Below are 16249 nucleotides of genomic sequence, written 5' to 3' on the forward strand. Positions count from 1 at the left end.
TCAACCAGGGTCTCCTGGTTACCAGGCCAGTGAATGTGGGGCGATACCAAGCACTCCCTTTGATTTCTACCGCAGTGCTTTCCCGTCTCTATGCCCTGGCTCTGGCTCTGGTCTTGCTTCCCGACTTCCCCTTAACTTACAGCACTTCCGGCTATTGCAGAGGACTAAGGCCCCCGCCCCCAGTCCCCCGCCCCCCCCCCCCCGTTGTTTCCCTTTTGTTTCCATGTCACTGTTGCTTTGTGTTTGCTGCTGTCACAAAGGACTGAGTCTTCAGAGGGCAAGGACGAACATTGTGCTCTTGTGCCTCTGGTTAGTGTTTGATTAGCACCTGACGCTAACTAAGCGCCAATCCAGGTCCCGGGGACTAATTCAGCAAGATGGACCCGCGTCTGTGTCTTTGAGGATTTCTATTCCCACTGAGAAAACTTAGTAACAGAAAAGTAAGTCAAGTGTGTGCTGGATTGGAAGGCAGCAGGAGGTGTGGGAGTAGCAAAGGGATGTAGGCTTCCAGTAACAGGGTGGCTTGGGCAGGACTGCATATACCCAGAACTGGTAATCACTGGTGTTCCTGCTCACTGGTATTACTGGTCCAGCGACTAGGCAGTGGATAGCACAGCTAAAAACTCCTGTGTTTGTGTATGTGGGGGTCATGGGTGGGGGTGGGTTGGTGGAATACTTATATGCTTACCATTCAAGACTAAGGACCAGAGTTCAGATCCCCAGAACCTTGTAAATGTCAGATGGCCATGGAGGGCCTGCCTGTAATTCCACTCAGGAAGCACAGACAGGGGATCTCAGAACAAATCCATAGAGAAACCAGCCATATGAGAGAGCTCTGGGTTTGACTGAGAGACGGTGCCCAGACTTCATTCTGTGGCTCAGCTCAGTTGCATTCTATCTTTTGGGGGGGGGGGTGCTTTGCTGTGTTGTGCTGTGCCTATTCTTGTTTGGTTTGCGGAAAGTTCATGCCCTTCACATACAACCTGCTTTCCTAGTCTTTGATGTTCCTTCCTTTCTGTCTTCCTAGCACACGGCACACAGTGGCCAAGGTCACTGGCCTCCAGGCCTTCGTCCCCCACCAGTCTTTGACATCTGCAAGAGTGGCTCTGTTCTACTCCTTTCCTCCCTTGAAGAAAATTACCTCACCATGTGATTGACCAAGATGGAGGGATGTGGCCCATATACTATAACATGTGTCTCCTGAACACATTGATTTCAACAGCATCCACAATACTCATACATTTGTATCTCCATTTTGATGTATAACGGATACTGTGTTTAGCATATTATACTATTTACTCATTTCATACAACAATCATATGAGAAAGACACCATTATTCTCCTCATTTTACCGGGAGTGAAACTGAGGCACACAATAAATTGTGCCAAAGTTGTGGTGATTTTAAGGATTGAAGCTGGGGTTCAAACCTCAGCTATCTGTGTTTACCCAGGCATGTCCATAGAATTTAGCTCACCTTTAAACTCCTATTTGATTGGTAGTGACTGCTTGAAGTTCTGTGAAGCACTTGGGAGCTGTGCTTGGTATTAATTGGAAAGAATTCTGTGATCGAGTAGTAATGTCTGACATGGATTCAGGCTGGGAAAGTGTCTGGACTGGGGCATGACTAGTGAAGGAGACATCGTGAGGCTGGCCCTGGTAAACTCACCCTGAAATGTGGGCTGGTTCCCAGCTGAGTCTGACTCTGGCTGCACTCTTCTGTCCATGACAAGAGTGGGGTGGGGCCAGGAACTCAGGTTTTGGTCTGAAGGACTTCTATGAGAGTAGCTGGGGAGAAAGAGGAAAGCAGGGAGACACTCCTGCAGGTAGGCCTTGAGCCCCTTCGTCTCCAGCTAGTCGGTTGTCGTGATGTCTAGTGCTGTCTAAACTGAGTTCTAACTGAGCCAGCAAAATCACTTTCCCCTCGACAAAGTTTCGAGTTCCCATCGAATAGACTAAGCCACAGAGTTTACACTGAACTAGTCCACACAGACATTGCTGAGGTCTGCACATCTGATGCTTCCTGGGCACTTAGGGATAGAGAGATGGAATCAGAGGGCAGAAGGAGCCAAAGCCCAAGGTAGGTTCCTGTTCCCTTGCCACATCATATTCCATAATGGCCCAGCTGTGAGAGGACCTCGTGCCTCACAAGACAATTCTTCTAAGTCAGTAATTTGAAACCTAAAGAGGTTTGATGTCCCATAAGCATATTCATCTTGCTGTGTTTATTAAATTAAGCCCTCTACAAATCAGCAACAACATACTGTTCATTAATAGGACGAGAGACCACTGTGTCCCCCAAGGGAATATGTTGGCTCAGATGTGGTCCAAGGTAGGCATAAATGAATGTGGTTGTGTGTGTGTGTGTGTGTGTGTGTGTGTGTGTGTGTGTGTGTATCTGTGTGTGTTTGTATACCATGAGTCATGAACACTGAGGAAACAATATGAGCAAAATGAAAAAGGGGTTTAAAATGTCTTCAAGCCAATACCAGAAATATCCAAGAAGAGTTTACTAATACTAACCCTAAGTACTGCTGGTGGCATGCCTAGCAAGATACTAACTTTTATAAAGAGGAAAAAGATAATGGTAATTTCAAAGTCTTTATAGGAAAAAAATCTACTCAAGAGAACCCACACATACCTTTGAAACTGACTTACATGTAGGAAAATTGGTCCTAACTCCTCACCCCATCTAGCAACATTAACATAGTCAAACAACTGAAGAGAGAATTCTATTAACGAAGTGAGCCCCCATCCAGTTAAAGCCTAGAAATACCGCCATCGGGGCTCGGTGGGGAAGCTCATCATTTGCAGCTTGGACCAGAATAATGTGGAAATCCCATCCATTTATACTCATGTTCATGCTAAGGCTGAAGGCAGCTATCCTGGGAGCCCATTATGAATGGAGAGAACTCACCAGAGAAGGGCTCGAAGAAGGAGGAGAGGAAATTATACTGGGTGGTCATGTGGTTCGTAGCTGAGAAGCTTCAGGGATATGCCGTGTCTCTGGTCCCACAGAGAACTTACTTCAGGACAAACATCTTCAGATAATAGACTCCAAATATCCATCACGAAGGAAGTTGACAGAATGCTTTGTGTGATCATGAATTCATACTGTAATTTACCCTAAATTTTCAGGTTTCCACTTAAAACCAGTAGTGTTTTGTAATAGAATCTAAGAAACATGGTGGTTATCATGTGGGTTTTACTAAGAGAAAGCTTTCATCCTCAGTTCTTGTGTCAGCTTTAGGAAGAAAATAAGATCACCACAGGAGAGGCCAGATCGGAATGTTCTAGAAAGAGCCCGCAAACGACTTCTGTCCATTCAGAGGCATTGCAACAAAGGAGGCACAGCACAGGTCTTTAGTGAAAAGAATGCTGAAGACAGTGAGGCCTTTGAGTGACCTAGATACTGAGGCATCTCTGGCTACTTCCCAGAAGACGGTGAGGGAGAGCATGGAGGTAGCTGAGCAGCCCCCCTTTAAGCTTGCAATATTTCTCTCTACTAGAAGCAGTAATACTCACTGTCACCTGAGAAGGAGTTCTTAGGAACAAATGTCCCACAGGGGCCAGGAAGGATGCTAATGAGTTAGGATAGAGTCTGAGATAGAGACAGCACAAAATGGGCCACCATATTTGATGGTGACAGTTAAGAGAGCCTTCACCCTGATAAACTCCACACAGACCCAGCTAACCCATACACCCTGGTGAATCTGGGATAGGAAGCAGAGAAATGTCCTATTCAAAATCTCCAGAAGTAGACTAGGGAGATACCCACATTAAGAAAGGCGGGCAGATGGTGCATGTTTATACTCCCAGTGTTGGGGAGACAAGGGCAGGTGGATTCCTGGGGCTTGCTGTCTCCACAGCCTAGCCAATTAGTCAACTCCAGGCCAATGAGGAGACCCTGTCTCAAAAACAAACAAACAAAAAAAACCTGAGGAACAACACTTCAGATTGATTTCAACTTTCCATATGCATATGTACACCAGAGTGCTTGCACACATGTACACACACACACACACACACACACACACACACACACACACACACACACCCCTACCTTCCAGAAACTTTACCTGTCAATGTTAGCCATTTCTACTCTGAATCAGGCCTTTCATCCTTATCTCACCTTAGGATTTCCATGGGATTTGTATGTGCTCTGATTTTATACCCTGATTTCCACTCCCTGGGTGGCTGACCACACAGCACTTCATAAGCAACTGGGATCTTCGGTCTAGCAGAAGATATGTGTTTCGATGAACTGTTGATACTATATCATTAGGCCTTTTTAACCCATCATGGAAATATGAAGCATGCCCCTAAAACACCAGAGCTCTCTGCCCCAAAAGAATGTAAGTCTATTGACTATGTCCTCCCAACGATCTTGGGGTTTTATATGCCTACCTACATGGTGGGCCTACGTTAGCCCTGTATCCTGAGTTTGGACTCTAGTGTCCCTGGTGACCTTCACTAAGTTGTACCTCTTTCTTCAGTCTTATGTCTGTAAGAGAGTTCTTTCACTATCCCATCCTTGTGGTAACCACATCTCCCTTTTATAAAGCGCGCGCGCGCGACGTGTGTGTGTGTGTGTGTGTGTGTGTGTGTGTGTGTGTGTGTGTGTGTGAATATAGGTGTGGCTGTCAGAGGACAGTTCCCACAAGCTACTTCTCTCCTTCTACCATGTAGGACTCAGGGATGAACTCATGTTGGCAGGCATGGTGACATGCACCTTTATCCACCAAACCATCTTAGTGGATTAATAAAAACAGTGTCCTGCCCAATGTAAACTTAATATAAAACAACAGTACTACTCTTTAAATTTTCCTCTCTTTTTTATTTAAATTAGAAACAATCTTGTTTTATATGTCAATCGCAGTTCCCTCTCCCTCCCTTCCTCCCCTGTCCCCCACCCATCCCCTATTTCATCCCCTTTCTGCTCCCCAGGGAGGGTGAGGCCTTCCATGGGGGATCTTCAAAGCCTGTCACATCATTTGGAGCAGAGCCTAGGCCCTTCTTTGTGTGCCTAGGCTGAAAGAGTATCCCTCTATATGGAATGGGCTCCCAAAGTCCATTCGTATACTAGGGATAAATACTGATCCACTACCAGAGGCCCCATAGATTGCACAGGCCTCCTAACTGATACCCAAGTTCAGGGAGTCTGGGTCAGTCCTATGCTGGTTTCCCAGGCTATCAATCTGGGGTCCACGAGCTTCTCCTTGTTCAGGTCAGCTGTTTCTGTGGGTTTCCCCAGCCTGGTATTGACCCCTTTGCTCCTCCCTCTCTGCAACTAGATTCCAGCTCAATGTGTAACTGTGGATCTCTGCTTCTGCTTCCATCAGTTACTGGATGAAGGCTCTAGGATGGCATATAAGATAGTCATCAATCTCATTATAGGGGAAAGGCATTCCACTATTGCTTAGATTCTTAGTTGGGGTCATCTTTATATATCTCTGGACATTTCCCTAGTCCCAGATTTCTCTTTAAAACTATTGTCTCTAAAGCTTTTTATAAACTTTATTATAAATCCTTGCAAATAAAACACACACACACACACACACACACAAAGCAGACTGAAATCTATAGGCCTCAATGAACTACTACACAGTTGAACAGCCACTCTGAAGCTGCGGAGCTTCACATTATATTTTACACTTCTCATTACTGAATATATTTTTATGAATTTATCCATCACCAATCATAAAAAACAATCTACAGCAGAGTTAGAACTAGAAAAACAATTAGCTTTCTATTTTTTGGAAATTTATGCTGGAGTATTTATACTCAAGAACCATGCTATGTATACCCAATTCTCAAATGGTTCAGTCAACAAATTGTATTTAGACAGAGAGAGAGAGAGAGAGAGAGAGAGAGAGAGAGAGAGAGAGAGAGAGAGAGAGAGAGAGAGAGAGAGCCCTGTAAGTAAACACTATGAACAGAATGTGTGGAGAATATCCTTCTCCAAGCCAAAGCTCACCATAGATACAGCAAGCCAAAGCTTCTGCTGAGGCCTGTATTCCATACTTGTCAAGATGGATCAAAGCTTTATCCCCCTCAACCCCGACCTTCAGGTGCAAATGAGCTGTCTAGGGAGACTGTCAGAGAGCAATAAAGTCTCTTCCTCAAAGGCCAGAGAACTGAGGGCCCTCCATGTTCATCAAAAGATGCTAAGTGGCCCTGGTAACCCCAAATATGTAATGAGTCACCCCTCCTGGTAAGAAAGCAGCTCCAGAGAATTCCCTGGAGGGATTACTCTTAATCGGCAATTAAGATAAAGTCTGGGCACATGCTAATCCAGGGCTTAATCGAGGACAGTTTAATGTGCTGCTGTAGTGTGGGTATAAAACTGGGATTCTACTAATTGAGCCTGGAATGTGGGTGTGGGAGAAGAACGAACATGGAAGGCAGACCCAGCGGTGATAAGGTTTTGACAGGAGTGCTAGGCAAGGCTGGGAGGTTAATACAGATCCCAGATATGCACACAGGTCAATGGACACCCCACTATCTTTGTGGCAGAGCAACTGAGCAGAAGGGGAAACCAAGTCCCTAAGGTGATGTGTAAATGGCAGGCTTTCCCACTCTGTTCTGATTTTACTTGTGTATTTTTTAGTTTACATGGATGAGTGGTTTGTCCACATATATGGTAGTGCACCATATGGGTTTGTGGAGGCCAAAAGAGGAAGTTGGATCCTTTGGAAATGGGTGGTTGTGAGCCACCATGTAGGTGCTGGGTATGGAATCCCGATTTTTTTAAGAGTGTCAAGTGTTCTTAACTACTGAACCACCTACAACCTGATCTAAAAGTCCCGATTCACAAGGTATGGGCATCCATCTATGAAGAAGACAACAAATTTAAACTTTTCAAAGAAACATAATGCCTGTGCCATTTTTCTGTAGCTTTCTTTCTAGAAACTTATTTTCTACCCTCCTGGGATCCAGACCACCATGCAAGATGGTTGGCAAACAGAAATTCCCAGTGGCTGTGACACAGAACCCCAGGTAACTAGGGGGATTCTGCCAGATGTTCAGCAGCTGCCTCTGTCTCCAACTGTCACTTTTAAGTCCCACCTTGTTCACTGTGGTTGTAAGAGCTGATGCTGCCTTCAACCCCAGAATTCTCATTAGGAAATTCAGCTTCTGGTTTGGAATAGTACTCACTTTAGAGAAATGTATTCTGTATTCCTGCTTCTCTGGCTCTTTGGCCACAGCCTGCCTACATGCTCTGTAAGTGGATGTATACAAAAGTAAATCTTCGTGATCCTTAAGAATGAGGAGACACCAGGTCCTCTTCTCAAGTGCCTCGCACCCCACCCCCATCAGAATGTTCATTCCGTATTTGGGACCCACAAAAAATGAGTCTAGCTCCCACACTGGTCATCAGAGGTCCGAGCCAGTATATGTACATGCCTCTCCTGTGCTCGAATTATGGAGGAAGCCCTGACCCATCATCTTTCCTTGCTGGAGAAAGCTTAGACAGCAGAAGAAAAAAAGCAGTTTGGTAACAATCAGTAGTCACCTTTTGTGTTTATGTATGACTATTTCTTTACTTATTTGAGACAGGGTGTCGTGTAGCTCAGGCTGGCCTCTAGCTACTTAGCTGAGGGTAACCTTGAACTTCTGATCTTCTTGCTTCTGCCTCCTTAATTCTGGGATTACAGACACTTACTCCATGCCTAGTTCTTGAGTGCTGGTATTCTAATTTAGGGTGTAATGCATGCTATATAAGAATTCCACCAAGGGAGCCATATCCCCCTCCCATGAGTTGGCTTTTAAATCACCGGAAACCTCATGATCACCAACCATATAAAAGGCCTAGTGCTGGACTCTACAGAGCACATAAGGAGTCAAGGTGGCTGCTATCTAAGAGCTTGTGTCCTTCTGGGAAGAATGCAGGATGCAGGTGGAATGACTAATGCAGCTGCCAAGAGGAACTTGAATGGCGCTGATGAATGGTTCACACAGGAGTTCCTGGGCTCTTCATAGGAGCAAGCCATTGCTTAGGGCTGGGTATTCCAGAAGGCTTCCCAGAAGAGGAAGCCTTGAGTAATCCAGGGAGAGAAGCAGAAATGAGCAAGATGACGAACAGACCACGTTTAGTGAGGGCACCAAGTTAGGTATCATTGACACATAGAAAATAATGCCTAAAGACTACAAAAACCACCAGTCCTGTGTCTGGTATTGCCACCTGTATCCTTCACACTGTGCAAAAGGTCATCAGAATCACCAAACAGAAATATGAGATGGGCTGTTAGATCTGTATTCCGAAGAAATAAAAATATGGGTCTTTAAAAAATAACTATGTCTCAAATTTGTATGGGATCTGCACAAAATAATTTTTATTTCTCTGAAACCCAAAGGCAATGGGGTCTCTCCTGTTTCATCTGACAGTCCTGAGTCTGGAGCACATGATGGTTTGTAGTCGAGGAGTCCCTCAAGCTAACTTGTTCCCCAAAGAGAGATTAGAACTGTGACCCCTCTTCCCTGCCATGCATTTATGGGAAAGCTCGGTGGAAACCTTGTGTCCTCGTAAGGGGTTCCCTGCTCCTGAAATGAATGAGTTCTCTGCTTCTAAGAGAGAAGCCTGCTGCGAACCACACATTCCATGTCCCAAATGAAGTGGGTGTCCCCAGAAAGGCCGGTGACTGCAGATCTGAACTGGGCTTTGAAAACGCCAGTTCTTAGAAGCCCCTGGCTTCTAGGTTTTCCATACCTGCCAACATGCTGGTCAATCAGGAGACACCAAGGCAGATGAACCATCATGAGCATAACGTAAAGAGCCTAAGAGGACAATTACAGGAACACTATAATTTTCATTAAAACTTTTTTTCTACGAGCAAAAAAAGTGATATGTGTGTACATTTGTAGTGTTTAGAATTCAAATGGGCAAAGCATTCAGAAACAAAAAAAAAGCCCTTTAACGAAGGTGTAAATTGTGCCTTGTGGAAATGACTTTCTTTCCCTCGCCTGGTACCCACAGTAATGAACACTCCCACCCAATCAAAATATGAAAACAGAATTGGAGCTGTGTCAGCAACTTGGCGGCAAATAAAACTCAAAACAGGTCTTAGCACATGCTAGGAATACAAAATAAGGTTAGGAATGATGCTTCAGCTGTGGGTTCTTCAGGCTCTGGAAATAATAGAGCATAATTTAGTAGAAGAGGAATGAGAGAGTCAGCACACACGGGGGGGGGGAAGCAAGAAAAACCACAAGGGGTGGGAAGGGAGTGTGGAGACAACGGATTTCAGATCTTTAGAGAAGGAAGTCCCAGGCTCATCAGAGAAGCACGTAGAGCAGAGAAGGTGGTCTGATTGGGTTTAGTATACACTGTTCCTCACATTGAATTTTCAAGATGACTGTGTGAACACTGAGCATCTGAAGTAAGCCCATGGCATAAGGTTTTGTAGCAAGACCAGAAAGCAGGATCCAGGGCAATGAGAGCGGTGTTTAGTTACCTAGTGACTAGGATGTTCAAGGACAGTTTATTAGTTCAAGACAATCCCCTAAACCCTAGCCAAACTTGCACAGAATCTGTAATTATCCTGGCTTACAGGTGCCTGTGTCAGCTCACAAGGTCCAGCCAAATGAGGGTCCTTTTCTTTTTTGCAACTTCATCAAGATATTTCTAAGTCCTGATGCTCTCTGTGAAAAATGCCTAAGCCTGGTGAATACCTCGGCAAAATAAAAACTGCGGGCAGGTTTTCAGCTACTATTATATCTGCAAAGAACTTATCAAGACAGTTATCTCAAATACCAGTTGGCACATTTACTTTCCCTCTAACTCAATTAAAGGGTGTTTTTCTTAAATATTTATCATGGAAGTTAATTTCTCTTTGTACTTTACTTCCCAGGGCTAACAGTTAAGAATTTGAGATTAAGGGAAGGGGGATGGCCTATTTTTTCCCTACAGCTACATTCACACTGGGAAAAATAATTCAAAAATGTGATTTTGCTCATTCTTCCATCTTAAACAGGGCGTCATTGCCTGATTAGGATGAGTGACATTTCTCACACAAGCCATCTTCCCTGCTCATATGTTAGAAAGCCCCATACCTGCCGTGTGCACTCCGTGAAGATGTGATAGAAATAAGAAATGAAACCGGACTGATTGACTTGCCCTCTCCATGTGTGTCCCTCAGCCTCCGCCTTCTTGTGTCTTGGAATAATCACTTTAAGAGAAGCCGTGGATTCATTGCCAAAGTCAGCTCCTCCCTCCCACCCGGGCAGCGCTTTCTCATATTCTGTATGTGATGGGTTCATTAGAAAGAATAAAAATCGATTTTATTGGGGTTGTCTGCACTTCTGTCTGCCAGAGCACCTCGCTTAGCTTGATCATTTTGCATTCAATCGAGACGGCCCCTGGTTTGCTTCAGTCCATGCTCACGAGCCTCTGTACTTTTGTTTTTTAATGATGCCTTCAGTAACTAGCTGCAGAAGCAATTATTTTACACTTTCAACAATTGTGCGGGGGTGGAGAATAAAAACTGAAAGTTCAACTGATGCCTGGCCAGTGGTTCACAGGTCACCAGCTCCTCTCACCCCCAGCTGCACACCTAAGCCCATCCTTTCAGCAGGGCTCACCAGCTATTGTGTGATTATCCGTGTCTTATTAATTTCGCAGCCCCTTGCTGATCATGCAATTCGCATACGGTCATTTCTCTTTACTAGGTCTGTGTCGGGCAAGTGTCTTGTGTTGTTTTAATTTTTTGTTTTTTTGTTTTGACTGTTATTGCTATTTGTTTGAGAAAGAGTCTCATGTATCCAAGTTGGGCTTGAACTTGAACTCACTAGGTAGCTGAGGATGACCTTCAGCACCTGATAACCCTGCCTCTACCTCCAGTGTGCTGAAATTATAGGTGGGTGCCACTGTATCTGACTGGTGTGTTACAAATCTGAAACTCCTTGAGGAACAAAAGAGGTGTAAGTGACAAAGTCTCCTTAACCAGGAAGCATGTGGGACAAGTGAGGGTGGGTTCTGGGTACAAGCAACCCAGTGGTAACCCTGGTGGGATTCACTCTTCCAATCCAACTGCACTTCCCAAGGACACCCTGACAAGAGCATAGTTTAGGTGCTCTCACCGAATAGCCTACCCTGCAGTGATTATTGCCTGCCTGTCAGTTTGAGGGATACTTGAGACAGAGCCTGCCCTTAAGGAACTGGTGGTGGCATGCCAAGGGCTGTATGTGGGGCTTCCCCACGAATGGGACACAGACACAGCTCTAGAAGTGCCGAAGTCAGAATTACAGATTTGGGGGCGCAGGACTCCTCACACAGATGCTTACAAATACATGGGACCTTTCAAGATGAGGCACTTTAGGACATAGGAGTGAAGGTGGGGACAAATCACAATAGACAGGGGCCCAGAATATGCAAACAAACAAACAAAAAAGGACTCAATATCTGGGGCGCAGCATGGCCAGACTACAGAGAGTGGAGCAAGGGAACGGACTGTGTGTTCTGGGGTACTCCTGGTGCCCTTTCACGTTTCTGACTGGAGATGGCATAGATAACTCAGGCTTCAGTGCCTGACTTACCCACTCATGAGCAGCAGGAATCGAGCAAGACACTTAAAAACCTAGGACTTCAATTTCTCCACAGGCACACAGGATGCTGTAATCCTACCCTTGTGCTGTCCTGAAAGTTAATGGGATACAACAGCTATGTCCCCCAAGTTTACCAGCTATTATTCACTTTTGTGTGTGATGTTCTTCTCATCAGTCACAGACCCAAAAGCCCAGTGGCCCAGGACATAACGCAGAGGTATTAAGAGAACCAAGTTGAAGGGACCCCATGATGTGAAGGAAGAACCCAGTCCAGTTTGCACTAGGGGCAAGAGGCACCATGTAACGGCCTATTTCAGATTGCTGAGAAACTGGAAATATAAATTTCTATCTGAAGTCTCCCCAACATTTGTGATCAGAAATTGAGAACATAGCAGAGTTCAGGCAGTCCATGTCTGTGGGCCACACAGTACCTATGGGCAGCCAGGTAGAGACTTTTGATATTTTCTATGGAATGATGGGCCTGTCCAGGGCAAGGCTGTGGTTGTTCCTGGTTCTTAGCTGGGCTGGTTCCTGGCACAAGCCTCCTGGTTGGAGGGCACCAACTGGCCACATGCAGACGCCAGCACCAGGAGGGAGGAAAAGCCAACCAACAAGCGAGGTCTCCAACAGTGCCGAATTCAAAGAGTGACCCCATATCTTCGCACAAGCCCAGGAAAGAAAAACTTTTCAAAACTCAGCCCCAGTGAGACTCTCCAGGGAGAGAAGCGGATCCTTGAGGGGGGAAAGGCCTACAGTCTGTGAGGGGCAAGGTTTGCCAAGCTATTAAACAGCAAGTTATAATAGGCAAGTGCAGAGATCACAGCCACAGGGATAAATGTACACTCATCTATACGGGAAACTTTGATGCTTTCAAATGCTCCTCACCATCTAAGGGGCAGGCAGCAGGCATCGCCTACATATCTCACAGCAGTCTACCTGTCTGGGTGTTTGGGCTCAACTGTAGGAAGCTCTTTGAAAGCAGGCAGAGGCATTTCAAACAATTCTGTTTGACTATCCAGCTTGTATATTCTGCTGATGCCCTTTTTGTTGCTAAATTGGCTTTATTTTCGTTTTATTTATTGATTTTTTTTTTTTTACTAATTTTGGAATCTCCTATCATGCTGGCAGTCTGCAAAAGAGACGAAGACAAGGCTAAGATGCCTTTTGACTATCTTAAGTGAATTCACACATGCACACACGGGCTGACAGCTCACACATAACCCTATGTACGGAAGAAGGAGATAAATTAGACTCATAGATCAGAACTATGTCCAACAACAGCCCAGTTAAATGTGCTAGATGTTTGAACCATTTGACTCCTTCCCAAATTATTTCATAATGGCTTAAGGAGGGGTGTTTACAACTTTCTATGAGTAATAAATAAATTAGAAACCATTCATTAAAGCTTTCTAAATTATAGACACTGCAGGCAAATTTCTCCTTTCAGGAAGCAAAGAATGACCTGAAAACTGGTCCCCAGCTCCGGCCTGTTTTCTCTTTGATTCTTCTCTCGCTGCTTCTTAGTTACTAGAAGTAAAATCGCAATGCTAGGGAGTTTGTCCCAGCCCGTGTGTGTGTGTGTGTGTGTGTGTGTGTGTGTGTGTTTGCAACCACAGTTCAGGTAAAACTGAGGCTGGGAATAATGCAGGGACACACAGCTGTCACTCTAGCATTCCACAGAATGAGGTAAGAGGACTTTCAGTTCCAGGCCAGCCTGAGCTACACATAGTGAGATCTTGTCTCAGTCCCCATCACCTTCCCGCAAATGAAGCAGGGCCACCCTGGTCTGTTGAAATCATGAATTGCAAACCCGAGCTCCCCTGTTTCTCCTGTTTATTCACATAGGCCTTGCTTATCCTTCCCCATTTTGCTTTTGACAGTGGATACCAATGTCCTGGCGATGAGAAGGCATAGGCAAGATTTGAGAAGGGGGCTTCTGTGAGTCAGGACTTCAAAGCTGTCTCATACAATGAAAAAAAAAAGTCTCCTCTTGCTAATGTTGTTGGAGGTGTGGTAGCTTGGCTATCTCTTCTAACAGCACATTGATTGTGGGGTGTGGGAATCTTACACAAGACCTAACCAAGCCAGAGAGGATTAGCTTTAATTTCATTCAGAGTCTACAAGAAGGAGGAGAGGCTGTCCATGCCCAGAGGCAACGCTTAGGAACAGGTAGAAGGAGGTAGGATCCTGTTGGGGAGCGACAGACCATGATTCTGAGCTCAGCCCTGGGGCTTCAGGGCCAGACTCTTTGAATACACGCTGGACTTCTTTTCAGATGGCTTAGTGGGAGATCTTGGGAGTAAGAGACCCTGGGCCTAAAATAGGTGAGAAATGCAAGTGTTGACGTGAACCGAAGCTCTCTTTCACAAATAGCCTGCATGTGAGGGGAAAATGGAGGCAAAGATAGCTTGAAGGAGAGAGGGAGGGAAAGGCAGCAGGGAAGGACTGGGGAGGCGGGTAGGTCCTTGGATAAAGCACTCACTACACAAGCAAATGGACCTGGCTATTGATTCCCAGCACTCCCATAAGAATCTGGGTGCAATGGCCACATCTATAATCCAGCAGGGGAGTGGAGGGGGCAGGTTGCTCTCTGAGGCCAGCCAGCCAGCCTAAGTGAATTGGCAAACTGTAGGTTCAGTAAGATACCCTATCTCAAAATAAATGAGAATAACTAAATAACTAATAAGGTGGAGGAACACAAAGGAAGGCACCTAACATCAACCTCTGGCCTCTACATGCATGGACACACATGTGTGTGTGCTATGCCTACCCCACTCCATGCACTAAAAGCATACCATGTATTCTAGAATCTTCCCAATAGAACACCATACAGACCCCTAATGTGGGCACTTCTGATCCTCAACTACTCTGTCACCCACAAGAAAACTTGTCCCTGACATTCAAGCTGAGGCCAAACCAAACCAACACAGGATGCTGTCTTTTGGGCATGAAACACTCCAGACCAGAGGTTCTCAACCTTTGGGTTGGAGCCCTTTCACAGACATCGCTTAAGACCCTCGGAAAACACATTATGATTCCTAGCAGTAGCAAAGTTACAGTTATGAAGTGGCAACAAAAGTAGTTTTCAGGTTGCAGGGTCACGACACCATGAGGGTCTGATTAAAGGGTCGCAGCATTAGGAGGGTTGGGGACCACTGCTCTAGACTGACCTCTTTACTTTCAGGCCTGCTACCAACCAAGGAGACAAGCTTCTGGTTCCACATGCAGGAGCCATCTCCAGCTAAATGGAGAACACAGTTTTAAGGTTTTTTATGGCCTTCTAGCATAGAAGGGCATTCAAAGCCCAGTGTGACAAAGGGATGGGATCATAAAGGGGGTAGTGGTGGAGAGGAAGGTGTTTTATGCAGGCAGGGGTGTCAGGGCATAGCTTTATCAATGGGTGGAACTTCCTGTAAGTGGAAAGATAAATGAATTAGTAACTTAGAGTAATTTTTTTAAAAAAATACATATCCAGATGAAAGCCAGGATAAGTTTGATCCCTTTTAGCCAATGAAGTATGATCTCTAATTAGGTTTCCACGCAGACGGTGCGGGCCCAGAGTACATTTCTGAATCTAGTTGACCTTTTCAGCTGGAAAGCCAAATAATTTCCATTCCATGCTCTTTAATTCTGGAGGAATTTCTAATTTGTTGCCAGAGATAAAAACTCACTGCAAACAGGGGTGGGGGCGAGTTTGAAATAGTCCAGAGTTCCATTTATAGAAAGAATATTAAAATCTTAGATCTGAGAGAACCCTCAGGGACCACTTTCTTCAATCCTCTTAGTTTACTGATAATAAAACTGAGGACCAGACAAAAATCAAAGACTTGCCCAAGGTCATGGAAGGGCTTGGGACTCAGGACTGAACCCACAATTCCTGCTTCTTACTCCTAACTCTCTCTACTTTGTGGGCTTCTCAATTTGCCTACTTGGAATTTTTTCTGTCGTCCATATGTTACTAAAGCAAATGTCCCTTGCTGAACTCCACCATCAGACCTGCTTGAGGGAAACTTCCACGGGCCAGCACCTACCCTCTTGCCTTTCTTAATTTCTTTTGGAAATTGTCTATTCTCTCACCTTATTAATGTTAAAACAAAACGGGCTCTTTTATTGCCACAGGCAGAAGGGAAGTTAAATTCTTGATGGAGACAAGTGTCTTCCCTTGTGAGAGCAAGTAAATTAGTTCTGAGGTCCTCTCACTCACCACAACTGTAATGAGAGAGACACCAGCCCTTCTTCATTAATGAGGTGCCAATCACATAGGGAGAAGTCTCCCGGAGCCCTTGTGGAGGGGGTGGAGGTGGGAGTGCTGATTGGCGCTGTAGTGAGAAGGTAGGAAGCAGAAAATAAAAGCCCCCAGAGGCTGGGAAACACATGTGGATGGTCTCGAAAGGAAAGGGCAGGTCTGAGAAGAACTCACTGCACGCCTGAATGGGCAAACAATGTAGTTTATAGAAAACGTCTTTAAAAGTGAGCAAGAGGATTGGGGAACTACCCTCTGGCTGTTTCCCCAGCCACGAGTCCTGAGGCAAGCTTGTGTTCATACCGTCCGGTTCCTAGGGACCCATCTGGTCGGTTACAGTTGGGGCTGACAGATGATCTGGTTTTGTCAGGACTGGCAGCAGTGTCACTTGTCTCCATCCTGCCTTCGGTCGCATCAAGAATTTACCCTGCAGTGTGTAACTGCTTGAACTCAGGGAACTTTCT

The 16249-nt window shown here is 45.3% G+C and overlaps 1 protein-coding gene and 1 long non-coding RNA gene across 4 annotated transcripts in view; both read left to right on the plus strand.

The window, feature by feature from the left end:
- Positions 1 to 16249, plus strand: part of Rora (RAR related orphan receptor A) — a 713188-nt gene that overhangs the window by 426793 nt on the left and 270146 nt on the right. The window lies entirely within an intron of this gene.
- Positions 187 to 10287, plus strand: LOC121137533. Its single transcript, XR_005874808.1, has 2 exons — positions 187 to 440; positions 9973 to 10287. It is a non-coding gene; the product is annotated as an uncharacterized LOC121137533 (long non-coding RNA).

The sequence above is a fragment of the Mesocricetus auratus genome, unplaced genomic scaffold (genome assembly GCF_017639785.1).
Source record: "Mesocricetus auratus isolate SY011 unplaced genomic scaffold, BCM_Maur_2.0 Super-Scaffold_100691, whole genome shotgun sequence".
NCBI classification, from domain to species: domain Eukaryota; kingdom Metazoa; phylum Chordata; class Mammalia; order Rodentia; family Cricetidae; genus Mesocricetus; species Mesocricetus auratus.